Below are 20,819 nucleotides of genomic sequence, written 5' to 3' on the forward strand. Positions count from 1 at the left end.
ATGGATGGGGCCATTGCACACTTTTTGATGTATGAGTACAAATTTTGGAATGTTTTAAACAAAGGGAATGGCTAGAAAACTTTGGTACAGTGAAAAGGTGAATGGGCTTGAGCTCAAAATGGTTGTTTATCATAGTTACACCACCCCGAGGGACGAGGGGATGGGGGAACAAGTTTCTAGGACAGGGGGATAGAGGGGCCTTAATTTGGGGATAGCGGTGGGGAAACCGGTGGGGTTGTGGGGGGGGGGGAGGGGTTGTATATATTATACATATGGTACTTCAAATGTTAGTTATGAAAAGATTTATTGCACTATAAGATATAAAGATGTAAAAGAGTAAACACTTGAACATTGCATTGAATTGGAACATCAAACATTGAACATTAATAGTCAAATCAACAAATAGTTATCATCGAGATGTCCCACCATCCTTGGTGGAGCTGGTGGAATCTAGTGGCACCATTGGGGACGAGGGAATGGAGTCGTCAAGTCTCTGGTGCGTCCAAGTCCTCGGTGCATGGGGCAAAAATAGGTGGGATGCGTCCTCGTGTTACTATGTTGTTTATATGGGGAGGAAAATAAAAATGGGTTTTACAAAGGGGATTGCATATGTGGACAAATCGCTTTATGAATGGAAGAATGTGTGAAAGATGCACGGTATGGCATCAACGCATAATGGAGATTTGTATTTCTCTTATAATTGAACTGGCAAGCAACTACTTACATGAAGTTTAAGTCACATAGGAGTGATAGATTAAGTACAGATAAGGAACATGGAACGAATGAAAAGAGGTTTAAGCAAGAAGATGAAGCATGGATGGGTCCATTGCATGCTTTTTGGTGTACAAGTATGGATTATGGAATGTTGTGAACAAGGGGAATGACTAGAAAACATTGGTTCAGTGAAAAGGTGAATGGGCTTGAACTCAATATGGTCATTTATATTGTTAGAAAAATAAAAAATGGGTTTTACAAAGGGGATTGCATATGTGGACAACACACTTTATGATTGGAAAAATGTGTGAAAGATGCATTGTATGACATCAACTTATAATGGAGATTTGTATTTCCATTATAAATGAATTGGCAAACAACTACTTACATGAATTTTAAGTACGTAGGAGTGGTAGAGTAAGTACGGATAAGGAACATGGAATGGATGAAAGTAGGTTTTTGAAATGCATTTGCGTGGTGTGATAATGACCTTGCTTTTCTTGTATGCTCCAACCATAGAAAGTTTTTTAAATCCCGACTATATAAGAAAGCAAGATGAGATACTTGCATATGCAACTTATAGAAAATGAGGCGAAATATAGAGGAGAAAACACATAAACTAAAACATGTGCAAATTGGAAATGAAATGATAGATTTGCAACCATTTAAAAGAACAAAGTATATACAACAAAAGCCCCAAGATAAACACAAGAAAAATACATCTCTTCACCAAAAATAAGAGAAGTAGTCTTTACAAATCCTTGAGCAAAATTTGAATCAAATCCAAAAGATTTTCGGATTTAGAAAAGGTTGCGACAAGAGGATTATATACATTTTGAATCTTGACTCAATCTTCTTGCAATGAATGTATATTGAAGTCAAGATATGTTGCTTGCCAAGTGTTGAATGATGGAGAAACAAAATGCACAAGTATAGCAACTATATTGACCAAACGAAAAACACATGTATTGGCAATAAAAGCAGTGCGTAGGGCATCAAAAGCAACTTGAAATGAATGAGGAATAAGATGGAAATGAAGTTACCTACCCTAGAATCTACGATTGATGTAAAACATTGGGGTTGTATGAAGAAATCTATTCATTGTGAGTTTTTTTGGCCTAAAGAGTTGTTTTTGGTATTTTCATATACAAAACAATATGCAAATGTATTTGAAGTCGCCACTCAACTCAAAGAAGTCCAAACACGTAAATGGAACACAAAAACATATTTTTGACCTCCAAAACACATGTATTCACTTTGAAAATCATCATTGAACAATAGAGAAGTAAAACATAGGAAAGAGAAGGTCAAAATGTGTTTTCCAAGTCCAAAAACATGTGCTTTTGGCCTTCTAATCGCTGCCCTTGGCTATTGTATACAAAGAGAAGGTTAAAATTATGTGCTTTTCCCTTCAAAATTGATGCCATATTCTATTTGAGTGAAAATGAAGCTTGTAAGGCTCATTAATGGGCTTTTTTGAGTTAAAACCACTTGCTTTTCCTCTAAAAATTGCAGCCATGTCCTCATAAAAGAAAAAGATAAGCCAAAGACATTATATCGCGCTTTTAGGGAGGAAAAAGCATATGTTTTGGGGTTCAAAATTGTCACCCAACCCTATAAGTCATTAAAGATGAGTTTTTCATAGACAAATGTATGTCTTTGGGTTGAAATTTGTCACAAAGCTTATAAAAATGAGGTTATATGCAAAAACATCTTAAAACTGCACTTACACATTAAATTATATGTTTTTGCATATATTTTTAACTTAATGTATGTATTCACATTCAAAAAGCCCACCTTTATGCATTTGGGACTTAGCATTTATTGATAGTGGAGTTTAAAAAGTGATTTGCATTATGATGACATGAAATGTTAAATAAAAACCCTACTTGCACGTGCTAAGTTATTTTGTTTTACACATTTTTAACTTAATATATATATTGCATTAAAAAGTGTCTCATGATAATATATTTATATTTATATGTAACTGTAGTTTTAGTGAAAAAATATGCAAATGGACCGGAAAAATCCACGTTTGCATTTAAAATATAAAAACCAATAAAAACTTCTCAAAATGATGTGGAATTTGAAAATGGGGTTCAAACCCACTTTACGTATGAATCACATTTTTATTTCGTGCAATTATCAATAAAAAACCGACTTTTAAAGGAATTTTAATAAAGATGTGCTATCAGGCTGTAAACCCCATTTGCAACATGCTTAAAGCCTCAATAACTTGTGCTGGACAACTCCGTTGACTCCTCAAATAGTTCAAAAGGAGTAGAATTTCAAGGCCTATAATTCTAGGGAAAAAGCAAGAATAAAAACAAAACAAAGAAAAGGCTTGAAGGTTTCCAAAAATCAAGTGCTTGTAGTCAGATGAGAAATACTTGTCCCGAAAACCAATAAGGTTACATAAACCTTCAAAAAGAATGCATGAAAAAAGTACAAAGTAAAGGATAATTCGAGGACGTTGAGTTTCCTTTATGACACATTATCCAATACATTAAAAATGTAGAGGATACACTTATGAATCTATGGGAAAATTGCATAGGGTTGCCCCCATTTTGTGATGTCAAAATTGAGGACAAGTAGTGTTATATGCCAAATACGAAAGTGCTATTATCAACGTAATCATTTACTAATGTTATGCAACAAGATATATTAATAACAAAAGAACAATATGGAGTGCAATACCACAGTAACCACACAACAATTTCAAATGGCAGAATGTTACTTTATTGATTGTACCAAAGTTTCACATTAACAATCATACCAACATTAATAGCCCTTTCACTTGTTCTAGAATCCATTCAAATAGACTTGAAATAGTTGCTTAAGTCTCTAACCGTCACTAACTAACGACACATTTGACACCCCTCCAGACCAATGTTTTATTACATCAACCAGTAGAAGTCTTATTCAGCTATTCCTAGCATTGTCACCTACATCATCCCCTCCAAAAGAAAAAATCATCTTCTAGACGACAAGTATACATTAAGTAACATCAAGGAAAACTAATTATAAGAACGTAGACAATGAATTGTACTGCACAAACCCATAGTTGTATTGTAGTTCGGAAAGCAGGGTTGAGGGGCAGCGCCCCTAGTGGGGTCGAGACATAGCGCCCCTCGTGAGGTATGAGGGAAGCACATCATTTTCTTTATTTTTTTCGATGTCATCTTTCCTTTGCCAACTTCTATCCTACTACCAATTGCCATTTCACTTCCCTTCCTTCTAAGTGTGCCAACCGTTTTTATTAATTGTTGAACTTCCCTTTTGAGTGTACAAACGTCATATGTATGGGCCTCCCCTTATGTTGTATGAATTTTGCTTATTGGGTGGGCTATTGCCATACATGATTTTCAAACTGTATGGGCTCCTCATATTGGTGTTTTTCATACAATGTATGCTCGTATAGGGTGTATGTCTTGTTGTATGGTGTCCATATAGTGTGTACCTCATGTTGTACGATATTGTTCGTACATGTGTCGTGCGATGTATAGTCAATTCTACGATGTTTGTTCGTACAACCTATGTTTGGTACTCAACGCTTGTGAGACGTATGTCCCACACTTGTTGCCTTTCGTACGCCATGTTTGTTTTCGTCTATATGACCTCATGTCTAGTACCTTTTGTACCACTGCCTTCCGTATGGTTGTCCTCTGCACGATCCTTGCATTGGAGTCTCGTACGACAATAGTGGTTTCTTCTCGCTATTTTACCTCACCGTGTACAAATGCTTGGAATGTCTTGATTGTATGGTGTGCGGGCTGCAACTTTCCCTTCTTGCTAGTGCAATGAGTCTTCCTTTCAGCTAGTACCGTGAACTTCATTTTCTTCCTAAGGTGTTTTGCTTGACTTCTTGCTTTCAAAAATGCTTGGTTTCTCCTCGACTTTGTTGATTTGTCATTTTTATACTCACCTTCCTTGTATTCGTTGTACTCTGGAGTGAATGTGTCCATTTCCTCAATTGCCAACACATTACAGTCAGGGTGGAAAATTTCATAATCCTCTATTTACCATTGGAACAACTTGTTGAGTGAATTAGTCTCGCCCTCAGAACAATTCCCTAATTTCAGGATGCCTTCATTATTAGGTCCCACCCTCCTCTGTCTAAGTCTTCTCCTCTGACTTGGAATTTGATGAGAACTCCTGACTCATTGTCTGATAGTTGAGATTAATCACATATTTATTTTCTTGCTTTCAATGGAGGTGTTATTCTTCTTCCAATTGTGATTAGCTTTTGTTGTAATGAGACAACCTTTTTCATAGGAGGGCATCATTCCCCTTCTTCTCTAGAGAGGTGACTACAAAGTAAAGAGGGAACTGTTGTGTTACAATGAACACTTTTTGCCTCATCAAGGTTCCAATAGGTTTGATTCCATACCGATCTACTCCTACACGATGGAATGTTGAAGGCCATAGAGTTGTCTTGCCTAGGGCCGTACTCGTTTCTTCTGATAGTACATTCACTATTGACCCCCCATCCATAATTGTGTTCGTTAATATCTAGCCCATGATTTCCATTTTCACTACCGCAAGTGTCCTTCCAACTCCCATAGGGTCAATGGTGGGCTTGGAGAGGTTGTTCTCTTCCTCACTTACACCATTCTCCATCTTGCTTGTTGGCATCCATTAATGTAGTGAGGTTTGTTCATGCTTCGTTGCTTGCCACCTTGGTGATGGCTAGTGCTACCCTCAATTGTGACAATGTTTTTGATAGGTTTGCCGCTCGTATTGGTACAGTGGCTTGAAACATTTGTTCTATGATATTTGCCTCTAGTTTTGACTATACACAAGTACAAATGCCTTTGATTTTTATTGTTAATAGTTGTCTCTCTTCTTCCATCGCTCGTTCCACATCTACTCTTGTTTCCTTCAACCTCTCCTCTGTATTGGCATCCAAGTACGAAGTTTTCTTGTTTGCACGATATGGTGATTGAAGGGACCTTCCCCTCAGGGTGTGTGACTTCTACCATATTTATCTCCTTTTTTCTTGGGCAATCGACATTGTCATAGTCACCTTGTTTGACCATGTACATAGCATACTTTCAACTTGTTTTCTGCTTTGACAGTCACTTGCAAAGTGATCCCACTCGTTGCATCACCAACTCTATATTATGGGGCATCTCTTTGTGTCAGACTGAATGCAATTTCACAGTGTATTGTTGGTTCTATTGTTATTGATTCCTCGCCCATTGCTGTGGTAACCACTCAATGAGGCATCTGTATTTGTGTTTTTTGGAGGTGTTGTAGGTGGAGTTTCTTGCTCCCCCTGGGTAAAGAGCACTTGAGTGTTCCTTTCCTTTAGATTATACAGGCACTTCTTGATGGACATGACTCAAAATGATTTCTTTGGACAGTTGGCTCTTGTATGCCCCTCATTTCTGCATTCCATACACCATAATTCTTTGTTTTTTTTTACCTCTTTTCCCCCCTCATTTCCTTCATTCGCATCATGTCTTTGTGCAGTGCCTAGATTGTTCGGGATTCCCCTTTGTTGTCTTGATTGTTGTTGTTGTTGCTTAGTTATAATTAATTTCTTGACGTCTTGTTCTCACTTTCAGTATCCATCGTCCAATCACAAGACTCCTTGTACTTGGAGGGAGGGCCACCTTTTTTCTTCCGAATGAAAGAAGTTAGGCCTTCTATGGATTGTCTCTTTCTTAACCCATCCATTGGTTGATTTTCCAACTTTCTTATCAAATCCATTGTATGGTGGGAGGCCCAGATAGTCTCATTTTTTCCTTGGCGTGTATTGTATATTTTGGTTGCTACCTCGTTGTCATCCTGTAACAAGTTGAACTCTACCTTAAAATAAATGCTCTCTTCAGATTGTTCCAGGTTGTCCTCTAGGTGGCTGGAAGGCCAGTGTACTAATCAATCAGCATACCTTGCAAGATGGCCAAAAGGCCTTTGCCCAATAATCCTCGTCCTCTTGCTAGTTGCCTCCCAAATAGTCACACATGCTTTGCAATGCCTTGTCGGTTATTCCGACCGACCTATCACCACTAAACTTGGGAGGTTTCTGTTTGTCTGGGGTGTTTGAAATCTTTTTCCTAGTACCTTGCACATTCTGGGAGTTAAGTGGGTCAACTATTCCTCCATGCTCCTCGGTACTTCTTCGATACCTTTGGATTGGCGTGAATCTTCCCTTTGCTCACCTTTGTTGTATAAACCTTGGTGGTACTGATACTCCCTCATTCCTAGGGTTTGAATTGTTGTATTCCATATTCTTTCTTAGTTGGATATGGCCAACCCTTCTATATGGCATATTGTATTCTCGAATAGGTCAGCTACCTCTCCTTCCAAACTTCTTTCTTCATCACTAGCTTGTGTGGCGTGTACGGATGACTTTGTTGCACAAGACCCACTTGCCAAACTATCTGTGTCTTCCTTGTTAGGGGTAGTACCTAATAGAAATTTTGCCTTGGCAACAATATCAAGTGGCAACTCCCCTGTACGGTTCTCAAACCCTTTGTCAAGGGTGAAGTACCCTTCAGTAAGATGTTCCAACCCTCGTCATCTTTCTATTTATTGTTGGATTCGTATGGATTGTCTTACTCCTCATTTCTTTTTCTTTGGTGTTGTCTCCCTCTTATGATGCCTTTTTGCCTTATTCGGCAAGAGGGGCATTAATTGTTGGGATTACCTAGTGTGCGACACCTTCTTGTGTTGCGTTCCTCCCCTCAATTCCTTTCTTGGTGCCGTGCAAGATTTTTTGTCTTTGTTGTTCACTTTGGGTTGCTTCTCGTTGTCCTTCTACTTCTACTAGCCTACATGCCAGTATTGGCTTCCTAGTAGAATGTGCATCGCCTCGTTTGTCTTGAGTTTGGTCCATATGTTACTTGTGGGGAGAGCACTTTGCTCTACCTCCTGTTGTATGTATTGGTATATCACTACGTCCCATGCTTCAGCGAGGTCTTGTATTAGTTGATTCTCGTAGGGCCCGTTTGGTTGCTAGAATACAACCAGAATAGGAAGAGAAAATTAGAATATGTTTTGTATTCTTTGTATGGTGTGCCAAATTGGAATTGAGAATAGGAAGACATATTCTCGTTTTACCCCTAAAATGAGCATATGCCTATGCCAAAAAATACCTATTATTGGAATAGGCCATTCCTATTCCCAATCTAAATTTCTCATATTGCATTCTATTTTCACGTCCATTGCTATGTGTGATTGGGCCGTCGATGGAAAGACTCTCAATGGGGTCACGTTCTTTGTTGTGTGGGTAGCTCTTGTGAATATACAGATTGGTGTGTAGAGGGCTAGACCTTTGCACAATGGGGATTTCAAGTAAGCTGCCAAGGGCCAGTCACAATGCTCTGATTCTCATTCAATTTGCATGCTGCAATGTTGATCAAATCCCTTGGGGGTCGCATGCTTGGATGACTTTGCAAGGGGCTGCTGGATGATGTAGCAATAGGGATCATGTGACTGGGCCTCCATATGAGTTTTGAATCGAGCCTGCATAGATAGCCTTGGATCTATAGAAATGGGTGGAGCTGTAATGATTTGGAAAGCGACACATAAATTCCATTTTATTATCAATACTCATCACTATTATATGTTTGTTTCTAGGTTTCGATTTTTTCTTTGTCTCATCTTTCTTAGGTTTACATTTTCTTTCTGATTAGGTTTCATTCTCCATCCTTGGCTTTGTACGTTTGTTATCTATCTATGTGTTCTTGTTTTTATTTTATTTATTTTCAATTTCTTTAATTTTTGAATTTCTTCTGTTTCATTCACTTCCTTCTTTTTTCATCTTATGATCTCCCCTCTCGATCTTCGTGTCACTTCCCCCTAGTCCCTCCTCTTTTTATATCTTTGTGTCTCCTCTAGTCTGCTACTTATTTTCAATTCTCTTGCTCTTCATCCTGATGATGGATCACTGTGTGTGATCCAGAACGTTGATGCTAAAAAAAATATAGACACAATCAAATCCATAAAAACTCTGATATTGTTGATCGATTGTGGAAATCAAATTCACCAATACAAAAAGTTGTCATTTACAGTGGAGGTACAATATACTTTCACATCATGCAGCTGTGTAATATCAATGATCCTTTTGGTGATTATCTAGTAGTTCTCAGTCACTAGCACATGAAGATTGAATACCTTTCTTCTTTTGTGTGCTATTGTGTTCTTAGCTACAATCAGGTATTTCTAAACACAACTAGATTTCTTTTAAATGTATACGAGGATATATTTTGGTAGCATCTTCTTGTTATTCTACGTGGTTCATTTTTTGTTTTAATGCAATATGAAATGTGCGCAAGGAAGGAGTTAAGTGCCAAATTGTTAGATTAACTTGTCAATTCGTCTCAATTAAAAGATTAAAAACATTTCACTAACCTAATATTTTTGGCCTTTATTCTTTGCCCTTTGTTATTTTGTAGCTTCATTTGTATATCTCTGTTATGCTAGAATTCTTCATTTTTATTACGCTTTTTGTTTTAGAGCCACCTCTTTCTTCCTCTCCACACCATTGGTAATCTGGTCTACTTTGAAAATGAGAGAGGGAGACCTCATATGTTACTTATTTGTTCGAGGTTGTCATGGAACTTCTAAAAGTATTGATCTGCCCCATAGGACATTATTGTAGAGAACCTGTTATATCCTTACACTATCTTATTGTGCATGATTTTTGAGTATTAGTTATAATTTCTCATAGTTCCAGCGAAGGCCGAGTTTGCCAATCTGATCTATGCATATTTTCAGTTGCTATGTAGTTAATCTAGTTGCTTATCTTAATCTTCTATGTATTGCAAGTTTCCAAGTCTTCCTTGTGCACCGGTTGTAGGAAACATACCCTATTAATATATCTGTATGCAACTTTGGTTTGTAATGGGCAAACACAAGTTACAGGTTTTTGAGACCTCAATAGAGCGCAAATTTTTTAATTTTTTGAGACCACCCTACCGACTAATAAAGGGGGAATACAAAGATCCAGCTCTTAAAGTAGATTCAGTTTACACAAAAGGATGTCAATTTGCAATCTAATGCAAAAGGGTTAATTGCTTGGATTTATTTCCTCACACCTCCACCTTAAGAGGGTTTTAAGCTAGTACATATGTAAATAAATGATATGAGTGTATTGAAATGGAAAAGGGAAGATGATACACCTCACAAGATAAAAACCGGAAAATGAGTTGTCAAATGACTTCCGAAAGTGTTGAATTCGACGATCTAGATTGAAAATAGCGAGATCTACAAAACTCATAAATTGTTTGGCTGTATGGTTGAAATATCCCCAGTAGATATTTACGCATTCTTTCCAACTAATATTCAGAATTCAAGCATATGAAAGTGTTGTGCATATGAATAGTATAAAATCGGGAAATTCTCATTAAATTCCTTAAAACATGTTATTGCATTATACAACAACAATACAATAACCAACATTCAAAGTCCAATTTTAAACACAATTTTATAGTTAAATTGGAACACTAAGAAAATAAGTTGTAATCACACGCATGACACCTGAAGTGACATCTTCACGGACAATCGGTTTGCGTCCATTGTTTGTCGACATGAAAGCTGAAGCTTTTTGAATAACTCTCGCAAGAGATAAACTGAAATTTGAATCATAAGACAAGCATGCCAAGTGAATGATTCTCTTCTCCTTTTATCCTTACAGCTGTGACTTTTCGACTCCTTTCCAGCCTTTCCGTTTTATCACTCCTTGTCATTTTTAACCCACTTTATAATATTAAATTGACCTTTTTCAATTTGAATCCACACTCTCAAAGTCAATTATATTATATGAATGTCTTTAAATTTTCTAATGTCCCAAAAAGGGGACTCTACAAATCTTCACTGCTCGAGATTGCTTGTCCTCAAGCAATCAGTACTATGGTCCCATATGAATCTGTATGTAGCCCTGTAGCTGAATCTGAAAACAAAACTGGCCACATTGTGAAGCAAGGTGTCAAACAACAACCCATCCATCAACTAGATCCCTACATCCCATGCTAATCTATGAAATAATGCTTTATCTGTAGGTTGTACAACTTTGATTATCATCGCATCCCATTTCAAACTGAGTAGCACTACAACAAAATCTTCAACAAGCCATAGGTACATACGGTCCACACTTGGATCCCAAACCTTGTTGTCATGACTAGTTGATACGATGAAGTAGAAATGTATCAAGGAGCTATGTATAACCTAGTAGATGGTGATGACCCAACCCAAAAAGTTGATGCAACAAACAAGTTTCTCAAAAATTGAAAACAACATCGAGGGCACATCAAATACCATACTGTCGTCATCAATTTGGAGAATCCCCAAGTACATAGGTGCTGCGAGTAAGAATGAAGCTGAAAAACCACTCCCTATGATGAAAACATAACTCACATCAATACCCCACCAAGATCTATTCAATGGCTGATGTAGGAAATCCACCCAACTCCTGTATGGGTTGAAATCGGGAACCATATTTGGACTGATCTAAGGACGAGTGAATGCAGTCAATTCACCACACCAATCCTGTGACCAAGATTGGCCGCTAGGAATTGTAACTGGATCCAATACTTAAGTCAAGATCATCCTCTTCATGACAATAAAAAAGAGTTCCCTCATCCGTCTCAAAAAGGGGATCATCAGAAGCCCAATCACCATATACTTCGAACAAAGGGTTGTCTACAAGTTGAATGTGATCTGAAGTTTTGGTACTTGGTCTTTTGAGCAACTATCCAAGTCATAAGTCTGCTGAACGCTTTCAAGTTTATCAATTACTTCTTGAAAAAACTCTTGCCTCTTTTGCCCTCATGCTCCCTAAAATGATTTGTTATCCTAACCTGAGTTTTTGCTTCCTGAAGAGAAATCTGAGCATCATTCAATGCCTCATGAGTATACTTAAGCTCCCTATTGAGCTCCATAATCTCATTTCTTCCTTTATTTGACTGATCAACATATATTTCAGCAACCTTAAGAATATAATCCCTTTCAGAAAGCAAACATAAATACTCTGATTTCATAGTTTCAAGCTCTGTTTTGACTACCTGCAAGTCAATAGCAAGCCAATCTTCTTTCACTTCCCTTTGAGCCTTCCTATGGAGATCCCCAACCATCTTGTGAGTGTTGTCATAACGTACCAAAGATGCCACAAACATGTCTTCACTAACCTTCATCTGGTTCTTTAATACATGCATCTCATTATTGTCATGTTGATACAACTTATCTTCTTGTAGTGTCATCTTGCATTGTTCATGAAAGTTATCCTCATACATACAAGAAACATTTGGTTCATCATACAACGACCCCAACATGCTATTACTTTGAGTACAACCAGCCTCATCAACGTGTTTGTCAAAGGTAACCTGCAAATCACCAACATAGAAACTTGTATGTTCTTTATCCACATTTGAAATCATCTTATTTACATTTTTCCCTACATTGGTTTGAATTTCTTTTGCCTCCTCTTCGTTATTGCAATTCCCACAAATAGGATCGGGTGTACTAGTGTCCTTACCCTTCGAGCAAATTTGTTCCTGCCTCATAGGAATTCCTTTAACTTGTAAACCCTTCAAGTTCTTCACTATCAGCTGTAAAACTTTCTTCATCACCACACCATTGTAGGCTGTTGTAGGAGATGTTATTTGCATAATCTCATTGAGATAGAAGCAACCACAAGGCTAACCCGTTTATCTGAATGCTCCATGAACTTGGGTAGACTAAGGTCACCATTGAAGGTTGTAAAGCCCAATTTAAGAGTCTACAATTTGCCTGCTCTACGTTGGTCAAATAGGCTTCTATCTCTTCCAATTTGGAGAGAACATCATTTGAAGATTCCATCTAATCTAATTGCAACCCAAGTACATATAGCCGACCCAATCGTTTTTCTTTCTGCATGTTTCTTAGCCGTTCACCATTTAATGTGTCATTCAAACCCTTTGAAAATCCCGTGTTCCATTGCCTAAACTGAATTGGACCGAATTAGGCACTCTCACACGTGTAAAAAAGTTAATGTAATATGTTATGCCTGTTCATTTATCTGGACACTTTTTCAACTAACTTCCCAACCAAAAATGCTTAGGAATTCTGTTCAATTACTGCAATACTCTTGCAATTGTAGATAGGCCCTCGAAACTAATTCATAGCATGATATGAATATCAATTGTTAATGCCTGCTTTGAATTCGAAGAATAGCCTCATGATAAAGGGAATGCATGCTACTTAGATCCTCCAAGAAATACATTGCTGGACTCCTTCATTAAAAGGGTTTAGAGTATATATGTTTGTCTGTATCTTCTTGAACAACCATGACATATTATATATGCTACCTGCACAATATTTCCTCCACAACCTCCACCAATATCATTCCGTGAGACTTTGTTATTTTGGGCAAACCTCAAAGTTGTGCTTAGTCATAAAGTTTAAACCGAAATCTAAGACTTATTTCTAGAAATTCCATGCTTTCAAAAAGTATTCCATACTTGTGTACCCGAAAATTAGTAGCACGAGCCAACTTGTCTATTCGTAGCTCATACAGACTTACACATTAGACACACGTCTTCTCAAGACTGGACTGAAGTCATCTGCTGCACAGGGATAAGTTTATACCCCACATTGTTGCTAGAGCACCCACTTAGCACACTAAACTTCACGGTGAGCAAAATTTCACTTACTATTCAAACCGACCATGGATATAGTAAGAACGACTTTCCTACATTAAAGGACAACCATGACTCCAAGCGAATTCAACAACTGTCACAATTTCTAACAGGTGTTTAGAATGATCATTAAGAATAATATAGTTACCAGCAAAAATAATCACAACAATAATTTGGTTTATACTCCTGGTTTTGGACTTTCACGACAACTTCAGATGTATAATTTGTTGTGGTATTGCCAATTGTCTTCTACAGAGTATACCAAATCTTTTTTGAACAAATCAGCTGCTGTGCTTCTTGCCTGCTCTCTCTTTCCTGGTTGCAATTATGACAAGCCCTCCTATTTTACTCCCAAAAATTTATTTTAAACTCTCAGGCGACAACTCCAGGTGTGTTTGTTGGAAGACGCACATAGAAAACTTGGCCCATACATTTGAATTTGAATATTTTAAACTTACAAACATCAATCTTTGCTCTAACATGGCTCACCGTTCATGGCTTTGCTACATCCGTTACAAAAAGGAGGAATACTCAGGACATGCTATCAACATGCCTTTACAAAACATGAACAGTCACTTCCAGCTAGTACTCCACTCCTCAATCTTTCAGTTCCACTACTGTTATCTTCGAATGAATGGAGTTTTGTATCAAATGCCAATTTATTTTTGCAGAGACCATCGAAGCTAGCTCTAGGAGATGGTTGTTGTAACGTTTAAGGAATCTTGTCCGAAAGATATTAAGTAGATATTTGAAATGATGCAATCATTCACAACAAATGAATTGACCAACTCTCTTTGCTCGCAAATCTCATAGAGTAACAATAAGGAACGTCTAGAGAAAACTGGGCATGCATCGTAAGCAACTCCACCTTTCTGCGTGAACACTAACTCTAAATGCCGCCAAAACTCATGCCGATGAAACCTTATAGATGGTGACCGTTGGTGGATTAACTGTCTAAATGCCTTCCCTTGTTCTGCTCTTTACTGGACTTGGATTCCGAAAGTCTCAGTTCTAAAAACTACTCTTGCACTCTAGTCCGTTGTAGGAAACACTAACATGAGTTGTTGTTAGGTCTGCAGTTCCCTTGTGTCCCCTACGACATACTCCACTCACTCTCGCTAGGTGCCCAATTGATGGATAGCAGTCAGGTTGTTTACTATCCTTTGCCGTCTATGATCACAAGGTAGATTCTCCACGTTTGGTGATGAGTTAGCAAAGACGTGTGCTTATTCCACAATCGAATGGTGGTAACCTGTGCTTCACACTACCTCCTAATCGCATGCTATAACCTGCAGTAGTATACTGTCGTTTTCATTCACAACGACCCGGTTGACCTATTATGCACATACGAGAACTTGGAATTTGCCTTCTCTTTTCTCATTAGAAGTTGTAAATGAACCATCTTCAATAGTGTGAAACAGATTTATGACAAACGGATTTGTTTCATCGCCTAAGAAATCATACAACTTATCAATACAAGCTTTTCTAGCTCCTTATGTTTGTCGTATAAGATTCTCGACACCGTGTTTAAGCTTTGCAATAAGAACAAATAGCCAAAGTCTCCTTACAAGCCTCGAAGGTTAAACTGTTGACATTTTCAATAAGTGAACTTGTCATGCGCCAATTTTCTTCAGGCTCAACTACAGTCTGCTTCCAACTTAGATGAAGGAATATTGAAGATTGCAAAAACGTTTTAGATATCGAATCAATAAAGCTACTTTTTTGGTTGAAGATGCTTATGGTAACATAAAATATACAACAAGAGGAAATTGTAGGGAACAACCAAGAATCCTTATACTCCAAATGCAATACATCCTTCTACTTAGGCCCCATGAAATAAAAAGCCCCCCAAACACTGCAGTATTTATATTTGCCCATTTTCCACAATAGAGGTTTATGATAACTATTATTCCACTCTAGTTTGAGAAATATATTTTAACCATCCCTTTCAGAACTGTCGGCAAAGATATACAAATGATTTTTCCCAAATCGCATGCAAACTTTCAATCCCACACATCCACGACAATATATCTTATAAATATGCAGGAACTTGACTCCATAGAAAACAAATATTGAGAAAGTCTTATTTTCAGAATATCAAAACCATCCAAGTAACAATATTTCATTATTTCTACAAATTTATTTCTACTCGAGATTCAATTGTGCTTATTTGTGAACCTCACACGCTGGTAGGTTTGATGGTCTGCAATTTTAACCTTTGGCTAGACCCAACAAGGTGGTAGGGTCGATGCTCTGATACCACTGAAATATCTCGAGTAGATATTTACTAGTTCTTTCCCAACTAATATTCGGAATTCAAGCATATGAAGGTTTTGTGCATACGAAAAATATAAAATCAGTAAATTCTCATAAAATTCCTTAAAACATGTGATTGCATTATACAACAACAATACAATAACCAACATTCAAAGTCCAATCTTAAACACAGTTTTACAGTCAAATTGGAACACTAAGAAAAGAACTTGTAAGCACATGCGAGACACCTCATGTGACATCTCCAAGGACAATGGGTTTGCGTCCACTCTCTGCTAGCATGAGGGGCTACGTCCTCACACTGGCTGAAAGTTAAAGCTTTTTGAATCACTGTCACAAGAGAGAAACTGAAATCTGAATCATAAAACAAGCATGCCAAGTGAATGAGTCTCTTCTCCTTTAATCCTCACAACTGTGACTCTCGACTCCCTTTCTGGCTTTTCGTCTTATCTCTCCTTGTCATTTTTAACCCATTTTATAATATTAAATTGACCTTTTTAAATTTGAATCCACGCTCTCAAAGTCAATTTTAATATTATATGAATATGTCTTTAAATTTTCTAGTGTCCCAAAAAGGGGACATTACAATGGTAAAGTCAACTGTTCTTAGCAAGGACGATCCTTCCCTAAGTAGAGAAGAAATACAATCCTGATTCAAAAGTGTTCGAACCTAATTCTCATTATTCACTTCCATAGCTTCGCAAAAAGGGTATCCAAATCCGCAACTTGTTCGTGTTTCCGAGATCCGCAATGTGTAAAATAAAGGGTTTTTGGTTTGGTGTTTTTTTTGGGGGGAGGGGGTTTATCCTTAGTCAAACCCCAGTTTAGGAATTAACCTTGATTTGATATAGAGAATAGAGAATATTAGCAAGTAGTAGAAATAGCTCTAACATGAAGCAATGTAAATTTGTGAATATGCTTTTGAATTCGGGATGTAATCAAGTATGTAAATGCAATGACCTTGACTCAACTTCAAAAACCCTATGCAAGGAAATCAAAATAAAACCAAAACCTTCATGAATGGAGGGAGAGATGAATGTAGAAGATGCAACAAAGGACTCCAAATGTATGAAGGGGGATCTTGAATGTTGAAAATGCTATATCTTGCATACACTCCTTCAATTACTTGAATGTTTGTATCCTTGATCTTCAATGGAGAACTTGCTTGAATCCCTTGAATGCTTGAATCCTTGATCTCAATAGAGAGCTTGCTTGAATGTCTTGAATGCTTGAATCCTTGATCTTCCATGGAGAACTTGCTTGAGTGCTTGAAGAATGCTTGAATACTTGAGAGTGTTGATCTTGTGAGTGTGTGATATTCAAAATGGAGCAAATGGAAGGGTTTATAAAGGGCTCACAATTAAGTTTCTCCCATAGGCCGATTGGACTTGAAAGTTAGGACCTTGGACCAATTTGGACACGGGACCTAAGAAGTGGACCCAAGATAGGGCCCAAGCAGGGACACATTGCGTCCCCGCTAACTAGGGACCATAATCTTTGGGATTTTCTTGTAGTCTCGAAATGGGTCTCAGATCTGAGAAATCAGTTGCAGATTTCTAGATAAGACTGTTATGTTGTGTAAAATAGTTTCCAAGTGATTGGATGAAAGGAAGGGAGGACCTAGGTGGTTAGATCATACCTTGAACTTTATGCTATGAAATAGGAACACTAAGGAGGATCTATTAGGTCCTACCTTGATTCCACATAGGAGAAATGAGAAGAATAGAGAAGAAAGGAGGAGAGGTGCAAATGAATAATGGAATCGCATTAAGTGGGTGCTAAACCATCATTAAATTGGGGTGCTTCCAATTTAAGATGGTACATATTATGTAGTATATAATATTGAGTTCTCTGTTCTTTTTTTCCTTTCAATACTTTGCTTTATGTGATTCCCCTACCACGTCCAAATTGCTGTCAGAGCTCAAAGATTCAGGGAGAGTTAGTTGAGAGTGAAAGAGTTCCTAACTCATGTGTGTAGGGTCCTTGCCTTCTATTTGAAAATTACAGCTGGATGGAATTTGAACTAAGATGGTCTTTAACAACAATTTGGCTTAGTGACAGGTTCCTGTTTTGAACGAGAAAAAATATGATTTTTGATTTCTTAGAATTAGAGCATTACTTCATGCTCATGATCTTTGGGGATTTGTCATTGATGGATATCCAGAGCCTGCTAAGCATTGAACAGAAATAGCTGTAGCAAATGTTAAATGAAATCTGTTGAGGGAGAATAGAAAGATTGATAACAAAGCTCATGACCTTATTCAACAAGGCTTAAATGATAGCATATTTCCTAAGATCTCTACTGCAGAATCTTCAAAGTAGGCTCTGGACACTCTTAAAACTTGTTACTAATGTGTATCTAAGGAGAAGAACATCAACTTGGAAAACTTTCAGGCGAAATTTAGAGAGTTTTATTGTATAGCTAAGACAATATGAAGATGACCTCTCAAATTAGAGAGCGACTGAGAAAATCCTCACATGGTTGCTAAAAAAATTTGAAGTAGTTGTGCCCATAGAGGAGTTTAAACTTTAAAGGCATTATAATATAGCTATTAGGACTCAATTGTGTAGTTTTTTGAGTCAAACTCATTGGTCCATTGTTCATGTGTAGTGGCTTACAAAATCCCATCTCTCATGAGAATTAATGGAACACTCACACTCATTGCATCTAGGTGATGCTCACAGAGCTGAAGCATTGAGACTTAACCAGAATTTATCCATCCCAATACTATGACAGCTCAAGCGTGCTTGAGCAAATGCAATTTGAGATTCTGCAATGGGTTATCATCACATGTGGTCATCCTCGATTCAGATGCAATTCGAGAACGGACCATTTAATCAATTTGCATTTGACTAATGCCTTTGAACTCAGTTGAAAGTTCCTAAAGGTAGAGGTAGAGGAAGGTCTAGTAGTGGCGGAAAAGGAGGCAAATTTGTTAATGAAAGAGACAATAGAAATGATTCAAAATGTGAAGATAAGTCTCAAAGGAATCTTTTAATTTAAGGAGTAATGATAGAATCTTGGATCAAGGAAACTAAAGGTTTGATAACTCAAATTTACAATGTTGTTATTGCAAAAGTATGGTCATTTTGCTAACAAGTGCTGGAAGAAGCATGCTAATGATTGCAAGCATTTCGAACACATCACAGAGGAATCAGAAACCCGTCATCTTGATTTGTAGTGTGACTTTTAAAAGTTCAAATAATGTTTTGTTTTTGGACAGTGGATCCAGCAATGACATGATTTGAAACAGAGAGTTGTTTACTAGTCTAGACACCAGCAGTCAGTCAGAGGTAAAACTCAGTAATGATAATAAGATAAGTGTTAATTGTAAAAAAGTGATTGCTTTGTATACCAAGAATGGTGAAAGAAGTATACATGATGTATATTATGTACGTAGTATAAAATGCAATCTATTGAGCATTGGACAACTGATAGAGAGAAGGTGTAAAGTGTTCTTAAAGAACAAGGTATTTATAATCATTGATAAGTATCCAAGAAGAAGCTCAGAGAAACATTTTAGATGAGTCCTGGGTATATCATTTATGGCATGGACATTTACATTTTGGTGGACCAGATTTGCTGCAAAAGAAGCATATGGTGAAACGGTTTCCTAGTATTCAGCAACCAGCAAGCTCGTGTGAATGTTACATACTAGCAAAGCATTACAGAGAAGAATTTGTTCCTAGAGACTTGTATACAACAAAAGCTGCATCAGAGTTGTACACACAAATTTGTGTGGATTGATCATCGATTAGTAATGTTTATTTTATAACTTCTATTGATGATTACACTTGGATGACTTCAGTTTGTCATCAAAAGTTTGAAGCTTTTAGTGTATTCAAAAGGTTTAAAGCATTGGATGAAAATGAGATTGGCAAATATATTAAAGCTCTATGATCACATAGAGGAGGTGAATATATGTTAAATGATTTCATTGAGTTTTGTTAGTTTCATTGAATCAATAGACAATTTACTACTCATTCCACTTCATAGCAGAATGGAGTTGCTGAAAAGAAGAACCGCACCATTATGAACATGGCTCAGACTATGTTGAAGGAGTAGCATCTATCAATCGAGTGTTGGTTAACATGAGTCGTTTGTTTAATTTATATCCTAAATAGAATTCTGACTTAGAGTGTGAAGCTCTAACTTTGTCAGTGATCTTGGAGTGGTAAGAGTTGCAGTTTATCTCATATGAGCATTTGAGAGTGTGTGGCTTATGCACAGGTACCTAAAGACAGGAGAAGGTAGTTGTATGATTGAAGTGAGAAGTGTATTCTTATTGGAATCAACATGTCTAAGGATTATAAACTATATAATTCTATCACCAAGAAGTTTATTATCAACAGAGATGTGAAGTTCATGGAGAAAGAGGCTTGTGATGAAAGCATAGATAAAATCTGTTTGGGAGTTATATTATCTCATGGAGATGATGATGGTAAATAAAATAGCTGTATAGGATGGACAGTTGATTTCTCAGACACATACACCTATATCAAGTACTCCTGCAAGGCAATCTTCTGGAGCTAGCTCATCAAAATTCAGTTGCCCAGAACTCAAGAGCAAGGGGAGCAATTGGTTTTTGAGGACACGAAAAAACAGAATCAGAGTTAAGTAATGAAGTTTAAGATAATTATATGAGCAGAATGAAGAAATATATCAACTTTCAAATTTTGCATTGATTACATTTGATCTTGTAAACTTCAAAGAATCTGTTAAAGAAGAGGTTTGTGTTAAACCCATGGATGAAGAGATTGATGCTATAGAGAGAAATAGCACTTGGAATCTTGTAAGTTCAGCAGAAGATAAAAATAGTATAGGTGTTAAATGGATTTATAGGACAAAGTGAATTGTTTATGGTAAAATTGAGAAGTTGAAAGCAAGACTTATAGCCAGACTTGATACAGTGAGGATTTGATTATAATGGAACTTTTGCACATATAGCCCGACTTGACATAGTGAGGGTTGTGTTCTCTATTGCAGCACAGAATAAATGGAAAATAGGTGTTAAATGGATTTATAGGACAAAGTGAATTGTTTATGGTAAAATTGAGAAGTTGAAAGCAAGACTTATAGCGAGACTTGATACGGTGAGGATTTGATTATAATGGAACTTTTGCACATATAGCCCGACTTGACATAGTGAGGGTTGTGTTCTCTATTGCAGCACAGAATAAATGGAAAATAGGTGTTAAATGGATTTA

The 20,819-nt window shown here is 37.2% G+C and overlaps 1 protein-coding gene across 1 annotated transcript in view; it reads left to right on the forward strand.

The window, feature by feature from the left end:
* LOC149580312 (CMP-sialic acid transporter 2-like) overlaps positions 1 to 20,819 on the forward strand; it is a 135,205-nt gene that overhangs the window by 85,128 nt on the left and 29,258 nt on the right. The window lies entirely within an intron of this gene.

Source organism: Cupressus sempervirens, chromosome 1 (genome assembly GCF_028749045.1).
Source record: "Cupressus sempervirens isolate cs-2001-9-10 chromosome 1, ASM2874904v1, whole genome shotgun sequence".
Lineage (NCBI taxonomy): Eukaryota > Viridiplantae > Streptophyta > Pinopsida > Cupressales > Cupressaceae > Cupressus > Cupressus sempervirens.